The sequence below is a fragment of the Coregonus lavaretus genome, assembly GCF_964263955.1.
Source record: "Coregonus lavaretus genome assembly, chromosome: 11".
Lineage (NCBI taxonomy): Eukaryota > Metazoa > Chordata > Actinopteri > Salmoniformes > Salmonidae > Coregonus > Coregonus lavaretus.
Genome location: NC_139998.1, coordinates 53072376 through 53091715, shown reverse-complemented (window position 1 = coordinate 53091715; position 19340 = coordinate 53072376).

Sequence of the window (19340 nt, the reverse complement as noted above, 5' to 3'; positions counted from 1 at the left end):
GGGAATCAGATAGACAAATCCATTTGGATTCATTAAGCTTTATTTGAGCTGGTAATAGGAAAATATATAGACTGAGACAACAGAGGGGAGTCAGTGGCAGACAGTGGCAGCAATGTAGGTAGCTGTTGTATGTAGCTGTTGTATGTAGCTCGCCACCAGGACAGGAAGAGGCAGAGAGGGGAGAAAAATATAAAAATCCAGCAAGGTAGGCCGTACATGTTTCAACCAGGCACAATGGCAGACATACTGTAAATATGCACGTTGATCAATAATCGTTGATGCCTCTCACAAACTGGCCTCTCTCTCTCTCTCTCTCTCTCTCTCTCTCTCTCTCTCTCTCTCTCTCTCTCTCTCTCTCTCTCTCTCTCTCTCTCTCTCTCTCTCTCTCTCTCTCTCTCTCTCTCTCTCCTCTCTCTCTCTCTCTCTCTCTCTCTCTCTCTCTCTCTCTCTCTCTCTCTCTCTCTCTCTCTCTCTCTCTCTCTCTCTCTCTCTCTCTCTCTCTCTCTCTCTCTCTCTCTCCTCTCTTCCCCTCTGCCCCTCACTCCTACGTTCCCCAGGCCCATTGTTGGATCCAAACGGAAGTTTGCACTACCCACATTGCCACGCATACAGCAGAGTCTAAATGGATTATTCTTGGAGATTTTGCATCTGCAGATGAGATGGGCTCCCGAGTGGCGCAGCGGTCTAAGGCACTGCATCTGAGTGTTAGAGGTGTCACTACAGACCCTGGTTTGATTCCAGGCTGTATCACAATCCGGCCGTTATTGGGAGTTCCATAGGGCGGCGCACAACTGGCCCAGCGTCGTCCGGGGTTGGCCGTCATTGTAAATAAGAATTTGTTCTTAACTGACTTGCCTAGTTAAATAATGCTGCCCTAGCCTTGGTCCTTGAAGCATCAGTTGTCCTATAACACAACACACACACAGGGAGCATTGTAGTACCACCTCAATAAAATATAAAGGCATTGAACACGAAAAATATGAATCATTCATAGGTAATGGCGGTTGTTCAAACTAACAAGGTAAACAACTAACAATGGTGTCTTGTTGTCGCAACGCGTTATCCTAACTGGCCCCCCTCGCCCGGACAGTTGTTGTCCATGGCAACTGGCGACTGGGTTGTCATGGCAAAGAAGCAGGAGGCGAAATGTCGCGGTGACCTTCAAGAGTTAGGACCCGAGGGGCCATGTGGCGCTAGCCTTGCTAACAGCCTCGCCCCGAGAGAGACTTCTTCCTCAATGCCTCGGCCAATGATAGGGCTCTTAATTGTCTATTTTCCAGAAGGAAGGCATCCTGCCAGGGAGAGTTTGTTATCCAATCTGTATGGAGCTGATTGGAGACAGGGGAACCTGCCCGTACTGGGAGAATGGCCATAACGGACCCTCCACCTCCAAATCCTGTTGTTTCATATTATATATATAAACTCAGCAAAAAAGATACGTCCCTTTTTCAGGACCCTGTCTTTCAAAGATAATTTTTTAGAAATCCAAATAACTTCACAGATCTTCATTGTAAAGGGTTTAAACACTGTTTCCCATGCTTGTTCAATGAACCATCAACAATTAATGACATGCACCTGTGGAACGGTCGTTAAGACACTAACAGCTTACAGACGGTAGGCAATTAAGGTCACAGTTATGAAAACTTAGGACACTAAAGTTTGTTGACAATCTCAACGCTGTACATTACAGGGAAGACATCCTTCTCCCTCATGTGGTACCCTTCCTGCAGGCTCATCCTGACATTACCCTCCAGCATGACAATGCCACCAGCCATACTGCTCGTTCTGTGTGTGATTTCCTGCAAGACAGGAATGTCAGTGTTCTGCCATGGCCAGCGAAGAGCCCGGATCTCAATCCCATTGAGCACGTCTGGGACCTGTTGGATCGGAGGGTGAGGGCTAGGGCCATTCCCCCCAGAAATGTCCGGGAACTTGCTGGTGCCTTGGTGAAAGAGTGGGGTAACATCTCACAGCAAGAACTGGCAAATCTGGTGCAGTCCATGAGGAGGAGATGCACTGCAGTACTTAATGCAGCTGGTGGCCACACCAGATACTGACTGTTACTTTTGATTTTGACCCCCCCCCCCCCTTTGATCAGGGACACATTATTCCATTTCTGTTAGTCACATGTCTGTGGAACTTGTTCAGTTTATGTCTCAGTTGTTGAATCTTGTTATGTTCATACAAATATTTACACATGTTACGTTTGCTGAAAATAAACGCAGTTGACAATGAGAGGACGTTTCTTTTTTTTGTTGAGTTTAAATTATATATTTAGCCAATTCAATGTGTTATGAACTATGTACATCTGTACCTTGTGTTGTGTATTGGCAGTGCTTCCAAGACTAAATGTCCAAGAGAAATTCCCTCATGGGCAATTAAGAATTCTACTCTCATATAAATGTCAATAAGCATGTCATCAATTATATTGGCTCAAATATATTTGTTGAGTACACACCAACACAAACATATATAGATGATAGAAACAGATATCCATTTCCTTCCTTTCAGCTTGTCCTCAATGCTCTTCAACTTGCCTATTCCCAGTTTACGGCAGGCATGTGATGCGCTCTCAGTACCACTCAAACTATGCTTTGATTACATCTGTTATATATTTTCAAAAATACTGGTATGTCTTATACACTGAGTGTACAAAACATTAGGAACACTGTCCTAATATTGAGTTGCAACCCCCATTCTGCACACAGAACAGCCTCAATTCGTCAGGGCATGGACTTTACAAGGTGTCAAAAAGTATTCCACAGGGATGCTGGCCCATGTTGACTCCAATGCTTCCCACAGTTGTGTCAAGTCGGCAGGATGTCCTTTGGATGGTGGACCATTCTTGATACACACAGGAAACTGTTGAGCGTGAAAAACCCAGCAGCATTGCAGTTCTTGACACAAACCGGTGTGCATGGCACATTCTTCCATACCCCGTTCAAAGGCACTTGTCTTGCCCGTTCACCCTCTGAATGGCACACATACCCAATCCATGTCTTAATTGTCTCAATGCTTAAAAATCCTCCTTGAACCTGTCTCCTCCCTTTCAGCTACACTGATTGAAGTGGATTTAACAAGTGACATCAATAAGGGATCATAGCTTTCACCTGGATTCACCTGGTCAGTCTAAGTCATGAAAAGAGCAGGTGTTCTTAATGTTGTGTATACTCATATACACAGTATATACTTGTGTAATTTCCCTCTATTAACAACATTCATAAATCTATAATCATCTCTCTGTCTAGTTATTACACTGTTGTGTTTAAGCAACAAACATTACTAAGATGGCAACATGTTGAGAAATGACCAAAATTGAGTATACACTTCAGTAAATATACTCAATGATACTTGTTATTACTTAATACCTGTGAGTAGGTTTAACTTCATTAGGATGTTAACCGATAGGTAACATACAGTGCACAACACCCGTAACTAGGCTATATCTATGTGTTACTGGATCTGTGGAAGCGACACACCCTAACCTCCAATCAGAGCTTGAGCTTGAGTCTGTATCCCAGAAGAAAACAAAGGAAATCTGCACTTGATGATGTCTTCAGAATTCCCAGCAGCGTCTCCTGCTACCTCTCTCCCCCTCCTTTCCTCCCTCCATCTCTGCCCTCTCTCCTTATCAATTAAGCAGAGAAATACACATAACCAAGCAGTGCCACCTTTTTCTCATCCCCTGAGAACACAGTACAGCCCATCTATGGTTCCCCTCTTCACAGAGAGACAACTTTGAGACAGCGTTGACCCCGGATCACTCCGTGTATTCCCCTTCCAGTCAGTCTGACACAAGAGAAGCCCCCAGGCGTTTCTCCCAGCAGCCTCTGAGAAGAGGAGAGGAGAGTGAGCTTGAGCTCTCTCCTCGGATGCGAGGAGACGTCCCTGGCTTTCTGCATGCAGTGCACCCCGTCCTCATTTTGCATACACATCAAACCCATTAAAGTGTCAAGCTTCACAGCAGAGCAAAGTGAGGATGGAAACGTATTGGTGAATAGTCATTTTTTTCTTGCGGTCTCATTCTAATGGCAATGTACAGTACTGTATATCATCAAGGGTCTAGCAAGTCTTCAGTGATGACAGTGGACCACTAGATCTGTGCAACTGAATGCGAGTGATTTTTTTCCACCTTCCCTGATTGTTCCAGGAAAGCATTTGCATGTACATTTGAGGACCATATGCTACCTGATAAGAATGACTGTATGCACTACCAGCAGCAGAGAACTGGCGCCACCAGTCATGGCTTCCTCTAGCGTCCTCTGACCCTGTCTAAATGACTCATTCACTGTGAGTTACGAGGAGGCTCAGGGTGGGGAATCTGTGGATGTCAACCTTTCCTTTACCCACTATTTACATTTCTCCAAAAAACAAATTAGTCTGGCAAATGTGTTTGTGCAGGCAAGGGGAGAGGAGGGATATTTTCACATTTACATTTTCCTACTTAGAATTTCTAATTCTGCCGGCAGCAGGAAAACATGAACCTGAGGTGACAACTAACAAGCTTCTGCCTGATAATTTGATGGCCGCCACCGAGTGTGTGTGTGTGTGTGTGTGTGTGTGTGTGTGTGTGTGTATGGTAAAGTTCTCCATAATGCTGACATTATTATATATTTCTTGTGATGCATCACACCTTTAGGGTGCTTTAAAAACCTCTCCAGCTGCATACATTCCATTTGGACTGCATTAACGATGCAGTGGTCACAATCATGCACTGCACTCTATTGTGGTGGAGAAATGCGACTGCAGAATGTGACTCATCCCATGGGAAAGGGATTGCAACCGGTGTGTGTGGGTGTGGGTGTGTGCGTGCCACACGCATGTTGACAACACAGTCCACTGGGCACACACTGTTTGAATCAACGTTGTTTCCCAGTCATTTCAATGAAAAGGCAGGTATTTGATTGTGTGTGAACAACACACGTTTGATGAGGGGCGCTTCGTAAACCACGTACAAGCCATTATCTGGAGGAAGGCCCCAGTAATGGGGCTGTCCTGTGACAGGCCTGACTGAAAAATGAACATTGTGGAGGAGACTTGTGTTTAGTCCTCAACGTCTCTATAGAAACACTGAATAAGAATAAGGAGAATTTCTCTGACCTTCACCTCTCAGAAAAGCCTGGGGTGCACTGGTTATTTAACTAGGGCAAGTCAGTTAAGAACAAATTCTTATTTACAATGACGGCCTACACCGGCCAAACCCGGACGACGCTGGGCCAATTGTGCGCCGCCCTATGGGACTCCTAATCACGGCCGGTTGTGATACAGCCTGGAATCGAACCAGGGGGTCTGTAGTGACGCCTCAAGCACTGAGATGCAGTGCCTTAGACCACTGTGCCACTCGGGTGCCCACATTGCCTGTATAGGGGCCAACATTAGAGCTGGGAGGAAAAACTGAGGATGTCATGCCTTATTTCCATGTAGTTCCATGTAATATTACGTAATAAAGAATATGTGTGATCTAGACTTATAATCAGAGATTAAAACATTTATGGTGTGTGGTTTTCACGGGGCCATGCCTTTCATGTCATTTAGCAGACATTTTACTGCCATTTACTAAATAGAATATAGAACAAAGCGTTTGGCTAATGTTCTACTACAACTGGATGTCTTAACTGTTCTCTGAAGAAGAGGAGGAAGGAGGAGAGGGAAGGTGGGAGGGAGGGGGAAGAGGAGAGGGATGGAGGGAGGGAAGGAGGATTCTAAAACAAGAGATGCTGAAAATGATTTTTTTTCAATGGGCAAGTTACCAATTTTACCCACACATATACGACTGAAAAACATTTCTTCAGATAATGTAAAATAGTTCCAAACCAATACAGGGTGACATTTTGAGTAGCCGTCATTCAGAGTACTGGTTATTTTCAGTGGCTGAGAGTGAGCAAGGGGCGTGGTCGCGCTTTCAGTGGAAATCTTCCGAGACATGCCACCTCCTAGTCTCAGATGCTTATGGGCATTCAGGAGTGAGGGGAGTGAGTCCAAATGTCGCACGTAATAAGGCGTAATGGAGAATTATCATACACAGCAACATCATATCCATTTGATTACGATTACATTGCATTGCTAACCCGTAAGCCATTTCCTAGGCATTGTAACTACGTTACAACGCTGGTACAGAGAAAAATGAATAAAACCCTGTTTCTTTTCACAGCCTTGACCGTGGCAAGATACTGTTCCTCGTAAGCTTTTATGATGTTCCTCGCAAGCTTATAACACACACCCATTCCGATCAAGCCGTAAGATTTCGTAGCCTGCAAGGCAGGACACGCAACTTCATAAAAGCATAGAGCGTTTTAATGAAGTATCATTCGGAGCCCAATTAAATTGGTCCATTTGATAGCGTTCTATTAAAGATTTCGTTTTTTCGTCTTCCCCCTTTCAATAAAAAAAGAACAATGCCTTTCTTCTTCAAAAGCGTTTAGGCCTAATTGGGGAATTTGTTTGATTGTAGGCTATCACTGATGCGTATTTTAATATTCTACTATTTGGGCAATAAGAAAATATGTTTTGTAATAAAAAAAAATTGCAAGGTTCTTCATGATGTGTGTGTGCATGGGTAACCAAGTATCCTAAAAAGGCATCTATAATCTCCATCCTAACAAATCCACATACTGTCAATGCCTATGCAAAATCAATCGCAGTGTGCTAGCCTACGTATGCTAAATGTATGGTGTGAATAGTAAAACCCCAGCTAGCCAACTAGAGGAGAAAACGTTTATTCTCCATATGGACTAACAAATAGACACCAAAAAGCAGTACAAAGGGCAAGATAAGTAATTATGTAGAGTATACATAAAATGCACAAAAAAAAAAAAGATACAAATCAAGAGCAACCTGTCCCTCTTCAGGCAAAATCTCTCCAGCAGTCAATGCGGTTGGAATAGGATAATTACATTAAACAGTCAAGGCGGTTGTAATAGGATAATGACATTAAACAAGGGTGTCACCTGCACTCAGACAATCAATCGCCAGCCATCACTGTTCCCGTGTCCTGAGTGACTCCACCTTTCAATGAATGGATTTGAGAGCGCACCTTGAAAAAACGCACCACAACTAAACATCAAAATCTTTGGGGAAGAAAATAACCCCGCTATTGAATGCGCAAACATGGATCAGAGTGAGATACGTTTTACGGTAAAGGCACATGTCAATAAAGCATGTTCAACATTTGCGTTAGACTACCCGCTATAAGATATTAAGTTGATGTTGTGTGATATCATTCAACTCTTGAAACGTACAGTATCAGTTAGCGTTAGGCAACATTCATATGAATGGGCTAAAATGCTAAGCATACGCCTCTCATGGTTGGCTTCGTTAATGTACACCCCCGGTGGAGATATGCACCCTAACATTGAAGATGATTCAGTAATGCGTTATTCATACCTACCTCTGAAACTTAAAGGATTTATACTGTAACAGATGGTTGCGCCTAAACAAAACCCAGTAAGGCTATTGTAAATAAGATAAAGTGAATAAACTTGTAATAACCAACAAACCGACACTTAAATAACGTCTAAACTACGGTGCTGCTACTATAAGCTACCTTACTCTACATTTCTTTATAACAAGCTATTTTTGAGACTGCAATAACAGTAGGCTACTCTGTACAAGAATAGGAGAGGATGGCTACCGAGTAGGGCTACCAGCTCTACCCCGCCGCGTCTTCGTCGGTTGAGCAGGCAGTTTGTATAGCGTCCGAGTTCGGCATCTGAGTACTCTTGAGAGCTGCTCTTTGGGTACCACTAGCAGCCTGCATCCACCTCATAGGCTACTGGGTCAGCTGAATTCACAAGTATGGACAGAGGCACTATCCGACGCAGACTGCCCGTCGCGCATTCCACAATGTAGAACCAGTTGAAATACATATTTTCTCGTTTCAAGAAGAACCTCAAAGCATGCGAATACAACTCCGTTAGAAAAAAATACAATTGTTTCTACCTTTATCAGCGATGGAGTTCCTCTCTTTCTTGTCGTGCATACAACAACAAAAAAACTCACATCTTCTTATTCAAATAAACAAATAAACAATAATCCCGTATGCGAGCTGCTGCGGCAGATCCAGAGAAGCGGTTTGGGTTCTAGCGGTGAGTAGTGTTTAAAATCCCCCCTATAGGGCAGGTTGCTCGGACGCGTGTGGTATCGCAGTACTGTTCAGCCGCGCTTGGAGAAAGCACAGCTGTCCAAGTTTGGAAGGCTAGAGTGTGATGTCATAACGCCCTCCGCTTCTCCTCTCTCCCCCCCCCCCCCCCCCCCCCTCCTTTTACGCCCACCCCTCTACTCGCAGCTCCCCCTTCTTTCTCCTTCCCTCCCGTGCGTGTGACACTAGTTACCACAGCCACAAAGTAAAGATATCGTAAAAATTAATGCAAACAAAAACGTGCTTTTTGGTCTTAATTTAAGGTTAGCGTTAGGCATAACGTTAGCAGTGTGGTTAAGGTTAGGCTTACGTTTGGGGTTAGGTTTAAAATCAGAGACATTATATAAATAGGCGGGGTTTATGACTTTGTGGCTGTGCTAACTAGTGACGACCCTCCCGTGGGCTTCTTTTCTCACCCTCCCGGTTCCTGTTATTCCACTTGACGTGATGAAGTCATGGCGTCGCCTACGCCCTGCCAGCGGTGCTGTCCAGCAGCATCCGCAGCCTCCTTTCCCGGGATTAGATGGAAGAAAAGGTGGCATGAAAAATACCAATGTGTGAGGGAGGATGTGAAGGCTACCCCCTTTTCATGCAGCCAGTGCTGCATAAAGGAAAAGTGCACACTCCTCATAATAAATCTGAGGAGCTTTGTCCACCTCTCCAGAGCTATGCAGTAAAGTTCATAGTGCTATCTGATGTCACATCTCCCCACATCTTTCAAACTGACACCAGCCATACCATACTTTTTCATGTAGGCAACAAAGGATTTTCTGTGTAGCAGGGCCTAGATCTCAAAACCATCTTAGTGAATCATATTGTGATAACATCAAAACACTTTTGGTGAATCATGCGTGTATCATGAGAAACCTTGCTTTACCTGAAGACATGCATTAGTTTCCCAAGCTAATGCGTAGGCTTTAGCTCAGCGGGCTTACAATCATGTGGCACCATAGAGACCTGAGTTCAAACCCAGTTACATTTTACATTTTTAGTCATTTAGCAGACGCTCTTATCCAGAGCGACTTACAGTTAGTGAGTGCATACACACTGACAGAGAGGAGTACTTCAATCCAGTCAAAGTACGTATATCAATCCCGTGCATCCCCTTTCTCCACAATTTCTATTGAATTGCGCCACTCTCCATTAAAATGTGAGGTAAAGACTGAAGCAGTAGAGCCTTCATTAACCCTATACTGTAACTCTGTCCCACCGCCAGCACCATAAAGGTGTGTCCTCCTCTGCTCACTGATGAGGCTGGAGCCTGGAAGACAAGCTCCGTCGTCCCATCTCCTCTCCTCTCCTCTCCCTCCTGCCCTCCACACGCACCCTTCTATTGCTGGCCTCTAACCTTGCCCTGACCCCTCTCACCATCCCTTCTTCCATCCCTCCATCACTTCACACTTCTAGCAGTGTGTGGGAAGTAGCACGTGTCAATCGGCCAGATGAGAGCTTTAAAGCTTTAGGAGAGTAGATGGGAGGAGGGAGCTTGTCTTCTAGGCTTTAATTAGTGGAGGGGAAGAACGGTTTGTCACCTCTCTGCGAATGGGAGCGCAGCACCGGCAATCAGGGGGTGACGGGAAGGCAGGGAGCCAAGACAGGCTCTGATTGGGCCATTGCGAATTGTTATCGCGCCTTAGTGAGATGTTACATGCTTTAGATTGGGATGATAACACTGCCTTAATATGGAGTTGCTCAGATGAGATAGCCATCAAATGTCCTATCTAGCTAGACAGTCATGTTCATGTGTAGTGCTGGAGGCCACAGGATGACCGACTGGGGTTCAAACCCAGATTCTCCTGTGCACCACAGGACTGTGTTAGCCCACTGAGCTTCAGCTTAGGTCTCAGGCACAGTTAGTCATCACAAGACTGTGTTAGCCTGCTGTACATCAATTACTATATTTCAATTCACTCCCTGGCTACAACAATAAAGCATTGTTTTTTATGACTCCTAACTTAAAAATGTCTACTGTACAAATTAGTTCCTGATATTGGTGGTGGATGAAGAAAGTTATTCCAACGATGTGAAAACTGTCGTCCATTACCACTCACTGATCTATTTAATCTACAGTTAAAAGGTACATAATTAATTAAGATGAATAATCAAATGAGATTTCATTATACATTTACATTTACATTTACGTTTACATTTACATTTACATTTTACATTTACATTGACATTTACATAATTTAGCAGACGCTCTTATCCAGAGCGACTTACAAATTGGTGCATTCACCTTATAGCCAATGGGATAACCACTTTACAATATGTTTTTTTGTGTTTTTTTTTCTTTCTTTGGGGTGGGGTAAGGGGGGGTAGAAGGATTACTTTATCCTATCCCAGGTATTCCTCTTTAAGGAACATTTATTAATAAATGTACATAAAGGGGTGGAACAGGGCTCCAACCACCAAACACTTTCTCTGTCAACCCTACCTGCACTCACCTGGGCTGTCTAGACTGTCTCATTAATTATTGTTGTTATCACGTTCTCTTGCATAATTCAACAAGTCTGTCAATAGCAGGATACCCTCGGATTAAAAATCAACACGCTTGGCTCTAGATTACACCAATCTAAACATAAATCACATTGTTTGTGAGATCAGACATAATAACACTATAATCCCAGTGTTCATTTTCGGAAGTTTCTTTCATTTCAGCACATCTAATTAGTAAACACTTCAACTGTATTAAATTATTACTTTTTTCAATTCCACAAAAAAATGAACACCGATCAAAATAAAGTTATATTTTCTCTTCTTGTGATGTAAGTGTCGAGAAGGTGTGTTAAATCCCCGACAAAGTTTTAGCGTTCTTATAGATTCAACGGTAAAACAATGTATTCCATTGAGCCCATCTCAGCCATTACAGGGGTGTGTTTGATAGGTCATTACAAACATTTCCGCGGTCGTAATGTTAACGGGAAAAACGTCAGTCACAAAAAAGAGTATGAAAGAGTAGCAAGAGTAAATTGAAAGAAATCAATCCAACGAGATTTGCTAATGTAGGGTGGGTTCGTAAATTCAATCTGGAGTGCGCTCAGAGTGCGCTCAGAATGCGCTCTGGGCGATCATAAATTTGAGTGTTGTCAGATTGTCCGTTTGTAAATCCAGAGCGTTGCACTCTCGAGTGTTCAGAGAGCACACTGGACGCTCTGGCGGAGGAGTAGGGTTGATCCGAGCCTTCTGACCTCAGCGAGAGTCATGCACCCAAGCTAACTGGCTAACTTGCTAGCTACTTCCAGACATAAATGAGAGAACACCTCACTCTGACCATTTTACTGGCATTGCAGAGCTGGTTAGGCTGTTTTCATGTTATCCAGAGCATTGGTGACTGTAACTGTGCTGCCGGCAACGATTTAATTATGGTTTTTGACGACATTAACTGACACCGGCCATATTGAACAGGTGTTGAGCGTTTGTAAATTCATCAGTTATTCTGTGCCCTGGAACACTCAGATGAGAGTGCTCTGAAATCGGAGTAGATAGCAAGAGCGAATTGCATGTTTTTTTAATATATTTTTATTTATTTAACCTATTTTAACAGGGAAGACATATTGAGACCTAGTTCTCTTTGACAAACGCCCCGTGTATATACAACATAAATATACACATTATACCCAATATACAGTACATTCGGAAAGTATTCAGACCCCTTGACTTTTTCCACATTTTGTTACGTTTCAACCTTATTCTAAAATGGATTAAATTCACTTTTCCCCTCATCAATCTACACACAATACCCCATAATGACAAACAGAAAACAGTTTTTTAGAAATATTAGCAAATGTATTACAAATAAAAAACAGAAATACCTTATTTACATAAGTATTCAGACCCTTTGCTATGAGACTCAAAATTGAGCTCAGGTGCATCCTGTTTCCATTGATCATCCTTGAGATGTTTCTACAACATGATTGGAGTCCACCTGTGGTAAATGCAATTGATTAGACATGATTTGGAAAAGCACACACCTGTCTATATAAGGTCCCACAGTTGACAGTGCATGTCAGAGCAAAAACCAAGCCATGAGGTCGAAGGAATTGTCCGTAGAGCTCCGAGACAGGATTGTGTCGGGGAACAGATCTGGGGAAGGGTACCAAAAAATGTCTGCAGCATTGACGGTCCCCAAGAACACAGTGGCCTCCATCATTCTTAAATGGAAGACATTTGGAACCACCAAGACTCTTCGTAGAGCCTGGCCGTCCGGCCAAACTGAGCAATCGGGGGAGAAGAGCCTTGGTCAGGGAGGTGACCAAGAACCCAATGGTAATTCTGAAAGCGCTCCAGAGTTCCTGTATGGAGATGGGAGAACCTTCCAGAAGGACAACAATCTCTGCCCAGAAGGACAACAATCTATGCAGCACTCCACCAATCAGGCCTTTATGGTAGAGTGGCCAGACGGAAGCCACTCCTCAGTAAAAAGCAAATGACAGCCCGCTTGGAGTTTGCCAAAAGGCACCTAAAGGACTCTTAGACCATGAGAAACAAGATTCTCTGGTCTGATGAAACCAAGATTGAACTCTTTGGCCTGAATCTTAGTGGTTAAGAGCGTTGTGCCAGTAACCGAAAGGTCGCTGGTTCTAATCCCCGAGCCAACTAGGTGAAAAATCTGTCGATGTGCCCTTGAGCAAGGCACTTAACCCTACTTGCTCCTGTAAGTCGCTCTGGATAAGAGCGTCTGCTAAATGACTAAAATGTAAATGTAAATGAATGCCAAGCGTCACGTCTGGAGGAAACCTGGCACCATCCGTATGGTAAAGCATGGTGGTGGCAGCATCATGCTGTGGGTATGTTTTTCAGTGGCAGGGACTGGGAGTCTAGTCAGGATCAAGGGAAAGATGAACGGAGCAAAGTACAGAGAGATCCTTGATGAAAACCTGCTCCAGAGCGCTCAGGACCTCAGACTGGGGCGAATGTTCACCTTCCAACAGGACAATGACCCTAAGCACACAGTCAAGACAACGCAGGAGTGGCTTCGGGACAAGTCTCTGAATGTACTTGAGTGGCCCAGCCAGAGCCCGGACTTAACCTGATCGAACATCTCTGGAGAGACCTGAAAATAGCTGTGCAGCAACGCTCCCCATCCAACCGGACAGAGCTTGAGAGGATCTGCAGAGAAGACTGGGAGAAACTCTCCAAATACAGGTGTGCCAAGCTTGTAGCATCATACCCAAGAAGACTTGAAGCTGTAATCACTGCCAAACGTGCTTCAACAAAGTACTGAGTAAAGGGTCTGAATACTTATGTAAATGTGATATTTCAGTGTTATATTTTTAATAAATGTGCAAAACTGTCTAAAAACCTGTTTTTGCTTTGTCATTATGGGGTATTGTGTGTAGATTGATGAGGGAAAAAAATCACTTTTTTTGTTACAACATGATTCCATATGTGTTATTTCATAGTTTTGATGTCTTCACTATTATTCTACAATATAGAAAATAGTAAAAATAAAGAAAACCCTTGAACGAGTAGGTGTGTTCAAACTTTTGACTGGTACTGTATATCACCAGTAGTATTTACACAATAAAATACAAAAACACAGTCATGGTAAGCAGAAATAAAACATCACAATTCACCCAGAAAAACAGTTACATTCCACCACAAATAAGTCCCCAATCAATACTTTAAATTGTCCCGAACGGCACCAGAACATCAAGATGAAATGTACTTTGAATTCTGTTCCAGCAATATGGTGCATTCAGTCTTAAAGCAGATTTACTTAGCTGGTTGAATATCACTGAGCTCTTCAGTAAGGCCATTCTACTGCCAATGTTTGTCTATAGAGATTGCATGGCTGTGTGCTCGATTTTATACACCTGTCAGCAACTGGTATAGCTGAAATAGGCACAGACTTTTGGGGTTTCCACATACGTTTGTGTGTATATATATATATATATATATATATATATATATATATATATATATATATATATATATATATATATATATATATATATATATATACACTGCTCAAAAAAATAAAGGGAACACTTAAACAACACATCCTAGATCTGAATGAATGAAATAATCTTGTTAAATACTTTTTTCTTTACATAGTTGAATGTGCTGACAACAAAATCACACAAAAATTATCAATGGAAATCAAATTTATCAACCCATGGAGGTCTGGATTTGGAGTCACCCTCAAAATTAAAGTGGAAAACCACACTACGTGCTGATCCAACTTTGATGTAATGTCCTTAAAACAAGTCAAAATGAGGCTCAGTAGTGTGTGTGGCCTCCACGTGCCTGTATGACCTCCCTGCAACACCTGGGCATGCTCCTGATGAGGTGGCGGATGGTCTCCTGAGGGATCTCCTCCCAGACCTGGTCTAAAGCATCCGCCAACTCCTGGACAGTCTGTGGTGCAACGTGGCGTTGGTGGATGGAGCGAGACATGATGTCCCAGATGTGCTCAATTGGATTCAGGTCTGGGGAACGGGCGGGCCAGTCCATAGCCTCAATGCCTTCCTCTTGCAGGAACTGCTGACACACTCCAGCCACATGAGGTCTAGCATTGTCTTGCATTAGGAGGAACCCAGGGCCAACCGCACCAGCATATGGTCTCACAAGGGGTCTGAGGATCTCATCTCGGTACCTAATGGCAGTCAGGCTACCTCTGGCGAGCACATGGAGGGCTGTGCGGCCCCCCAAAGAAATGCCACCCCACACCATGACTGACCCACCGTCAAACCGGTCATGCTGGAGGATGTTGCAGGCAGCAGAACGTTCGCCACGGCGTCTCCAGACTCTGTCACGTCTGTCACATGTGCTCAGTGTGAACCTGCTTTCATCTGTGAAGAGCACAGGGCGCCAGTGGCGAATTTGCCAATCTTGGTGTTCTCTGGCAAATGCCAAACGTCCTGCACGGTGTTGGGCTGTAAGCACAACCCCCACCTGTGGACGTCGGGCCCTCATACCACCCTCATGGAGTCTGTTTCTGACCGTTTGAGCAGACACATGCACATTTGTGGCCTCTGGCAGTGCTCCTCCTGCTCCTCCTTGCACAAAGGCGGAGGTAGCGGTGCTGCTGCTGGGTTGTTGCCCTCCTACGGCAACATGTAGTAGCCTAAACCTATTGCTGTTACATTGAACTGGGTGAATGGAATATGAATGACAGTCATCCAATATGTTGTAATAGAAATAATGCCATGAACACGAATTTTTTGTTGTTGTCCTCGTTCATCTTAAACAGCACTGACCGCCACTGATATGCACTATAAAATACAAAAACACAGTCATGGGAAGCACAAATAAAACATCACAATTCACCCAGAAAAACAGTTACATTCCTCCACAAATAAGTCCCCAATCAATACTTTAAATTGCCCGAACGGCACCAGAACATCAAGATGAAATGTACTTTGAATTATTTTCCAGCGATATGGTGCATTCAAACTTAAAGCAGATTTACCTAGCTCTGTGGAGACCCTAGGAACCTCAATAGTTAACCAATCCTGTGAATTGGTTATGCAACTCAGGTGTCTATACTTCAACAGCAAAGTTTAAAATGATGGAATTTGTAAGTGGGATATACAGTGGGGAGAACAAGTATTTGATACACTGCCTATTTTGCAGGTTTTCCTACTTACAAAGCATATAGTGGTCTGTAATTTTTATCATAGGTACACTTCAACTGTGAGATACGGAATCTAAAACAAAAATCCAGAAAATCACATTGTATGATTTTTAAGTAATTAATTTGAATTTTATTGCATGACATAAGTATTTGATCACCTACCAACCAGTAAGAATTCCGGCTCTCACAGACCTGTTAGTTTTTCTTTAAGAAGCCCTCCTGTTCTCCACTCATTACCTGTATTAACTGCACCTGTTTGAACTCGTTACCTGTAAAAAAGACACCTGTCCACACACTCAATCAAACAGACTCCAACCTCTCCACAATGCCAAGACCAGAGAGCTGTGTAAGGACATCAGGGATAAAATTGTAGACCTGCACAAGGCTGGGATGGGCTACAGGACAATAGGCAAGCAGCTTGGTGAGAAGGCAACAACTGTTGGCGCAATTATTAGAAAATGGAAGAAGTTCAAGATATAATAATATAATAATAATTATATAATAAAGATGACGGTCAATCACCCTCGGTCTGGGGCTCCATGCAAGATCTCACCTCGTGGGGCATCAATGATCATGAGGAAGGTGAGGGATCAGCCCAGAACTACACAGCAGGACCTGGTCAATGACCTGAAGAGAGCTGGGACCACAGTCTCAAAGAAAACCATTAGTAACACACTACGCCGTCATGGATTAAAATCCTGCAGCGCACGCAAGGTCCCCCTGCTCAAGCCAGCGCATGTCCAGGCCCGTCTGAAGTTTGCCAATGACCATCTGGATGATCCAGAGGAGGAATGGGAGACGGTCATGTGGTCTGATTAGACAAAAATAGAGCTTTTTGGTCTAAACTCCACTCGACGTGTTTGGAGGAAGAAGAAGGATGAGTACAACCCCAAGAACACCATCCCAACCGTGAAGCATGGAGGTGGAAACATCATTCTTTGGGGATGCTTTTCTGCAAAGGGGACAGGACGACTGCACCGTATTGAGGGGAGGATGGATGGGGCCATGTATCGCGAGATCTTGGCCAACAACCTCCTTCCCTCAGTAAGAGCATTGAAGATGGGTCGTGGCTGGGTCTTCCAGCATGACAATGACCCGAAACACACAGCCAGGGCAACTAAGGAGTGGCTCCGTAAGAAGCATCTCAAGGTCCTGGAGTGGCCTAGCCAGTCTCCGGACCTGAACCCAATAGAAAATCTTTGGAGGGAGCTGAAAGTCCGTATTGCCCAGCGACAGCCCCGAAACCTGAAGGATCTGGAGAAGGTCTGTATGGAGGAGTGGGCCAAAATCCCTGCTGCAGTGTGTGCAAACCTGGTCAAGACCTACAGGAAACGTATGATCTCTGTAATTGCAAACAAAGGTTTCTGTACCAAATATTAAGTTCTGCTTTTCTGATGTATCAAATACTTATGTCATGCAATAAAATGCAAATGAATTACTTAAAAATCATACAATGTGATTTTCTGGATTTTTGTTTTAGATTCCGTATCTCACAGTTGAAGTGTACCTATGATAAAAATTACAGACCTCTACATGCTTTGTAAGTAGGAAAACCTGCAAAATTGGCAGTGTATCAAATACTTGTTCTCCCCACTGTAAGTGCTAGATCCATTTTAGATATTTGCCAATTTAGTTTGACTAGCAAACATTCCCACTGGGCAGAAGCAGATGAATCTATAATATTCTACAATATTTGTTTCAAAGGGTTAACAGAAGCAGCTGAATTATCTTATCTTATCAAATCAAATCAAATCAAATGAAATCAAATTTTATTGGTCACATGCGCCGAATACAACAGGTGCAGACATTACAGTGAAATGCTTACTTACAGCCCTTAACCAACAGTGCATTTATTTTAAACAAAAAAGTAAGAATAAAACAACAACAAAAAAGTGTTGAGAAAAAAAGAGCAGAAGTAAAATAAAGTGACAGTAGGGAGGCTATATATACAGTAAAATAAAGTGACAGTAGGGAGGCTATATATACAGGGGGGTACCGTTGCATAGTCAATGTGCGGGGGCACCGGCTACTTGAGGTAGTTGTCTTTCTATGAAAAAGTTAACAGACAGGCTCTTTGGCTGAGATCACAGATCAATTGCATTAGTTGTGGCAACTGCACTGGGAGGATAACAGTTGTTTTTTTCATAACCTGCAGTTTACCATAATTTACAGTTCTGAAAGGAAATCCGCGAGCATCACTTCTTTCATCATGCTAGCTAATGCTAGACAATTAGATGTGGATTCATGAGCCAGTCACAACAAAGCAACACCGCAGAGACACAATAGTGTCTGAATCATGTTCTAAATCACTGAGAAAATCGAGCCTGTTTTGGGTAAATTTAGTCTGGAAAAGAAAGGCGAAGACGGCAAAGACACTGAAGCAACTCAAAATTATGAAGAGGAGCTATGTTCTAGCTAGTACTGTGCTGTGCTGGTGACAAATGGCCCATAGCAGCTGTGCTACAGTGCTGATGGTGTAAGCAGAAGCCATTGAGGAGCACTTGGCTCATTAGGTTAAGCCTTTCACAGAGATGAGTGCTCTATGATACAACACTTTTGATAGGCTGACAGGTGGAGGCTCTACTCTATTATAATCCATGCTTCTTTCTTTCTTTCTTTCTTTCTTTCTTTCTTTCTTTCTTTCTTTCTTTCTTTCTTTCTTTCTTTCTTTCTTTCTTTCTTTCTTTCTTTCTTTCTTTCTTTCTTTCTTTCTTTCTTTCTTGCCATGAATAAATTCTCTCTTCTCTCTCTCCCCCTCTATTTGTTCTCTCCACCTCGCGTTCTTGTTCTGTTAGGGAGGATATCTATAGCAACAGCCTGACATTACTTTTCAGGTGGGCGAAGTTGCTAAAAAGTCACTTAGGAAGATGATTTCTGCTTGGTCTCTACAATCCAAGCGTAACTGCTTATAACCAAAGTAGTATTTCTGAATGGATCGAATGATCCCTATTCATTAATATAGATTACTGGAGACATTATTTTGGATGTTGTGCATTTAGGAAGCATCATTTTCTATCACAAAAAAATAGGAATAGGACAAACGAACAAAAACAACTAAATGGTGGGTTGTTGACTTATTACTGGGACCAGGTTAGAAACAACGCCAACTGGTTTAGTTTCCTAAGTGTGAGTTAAGGAACGACTGCTTTACACACTTTATGAATGTCAAAGGGAAAGAAGAAGAAATTGATTATGACACCATCACTCCATTTTACCTCGACCTCTGGTTGCCCTCTTTCCCCACCAACACCACCCAGGTAGCGCCACTCCTCTCACCGCAGTGGTGTGATCCAATCTGACTTTAACCTTGGTAGAGCACCCCCAACAATAACACCGCAAAACATCACCTCCTAGGGAGGAACAACCACAGGATGAGGCACTGTGAGTCCATGTTTACATGTAGCTACTAGTTAGCTAGCTCCCTGCCCTGTTTATCACTGCGAGTCCATGTTGACATGTAGCTACTAGCTAGCTCCCTGCCCTGTTTATCACTGTGAGTCCATGTTTACATGTAGCTACTAGCTAGCCCTCTGCTCTGTTTATTTTATCATCGTTGGGCCAAAGCCGCTCTCACCAAGGTCTTTTACCGCCTTAATGTTTCATGACATCCATTTTCCTCCCTCT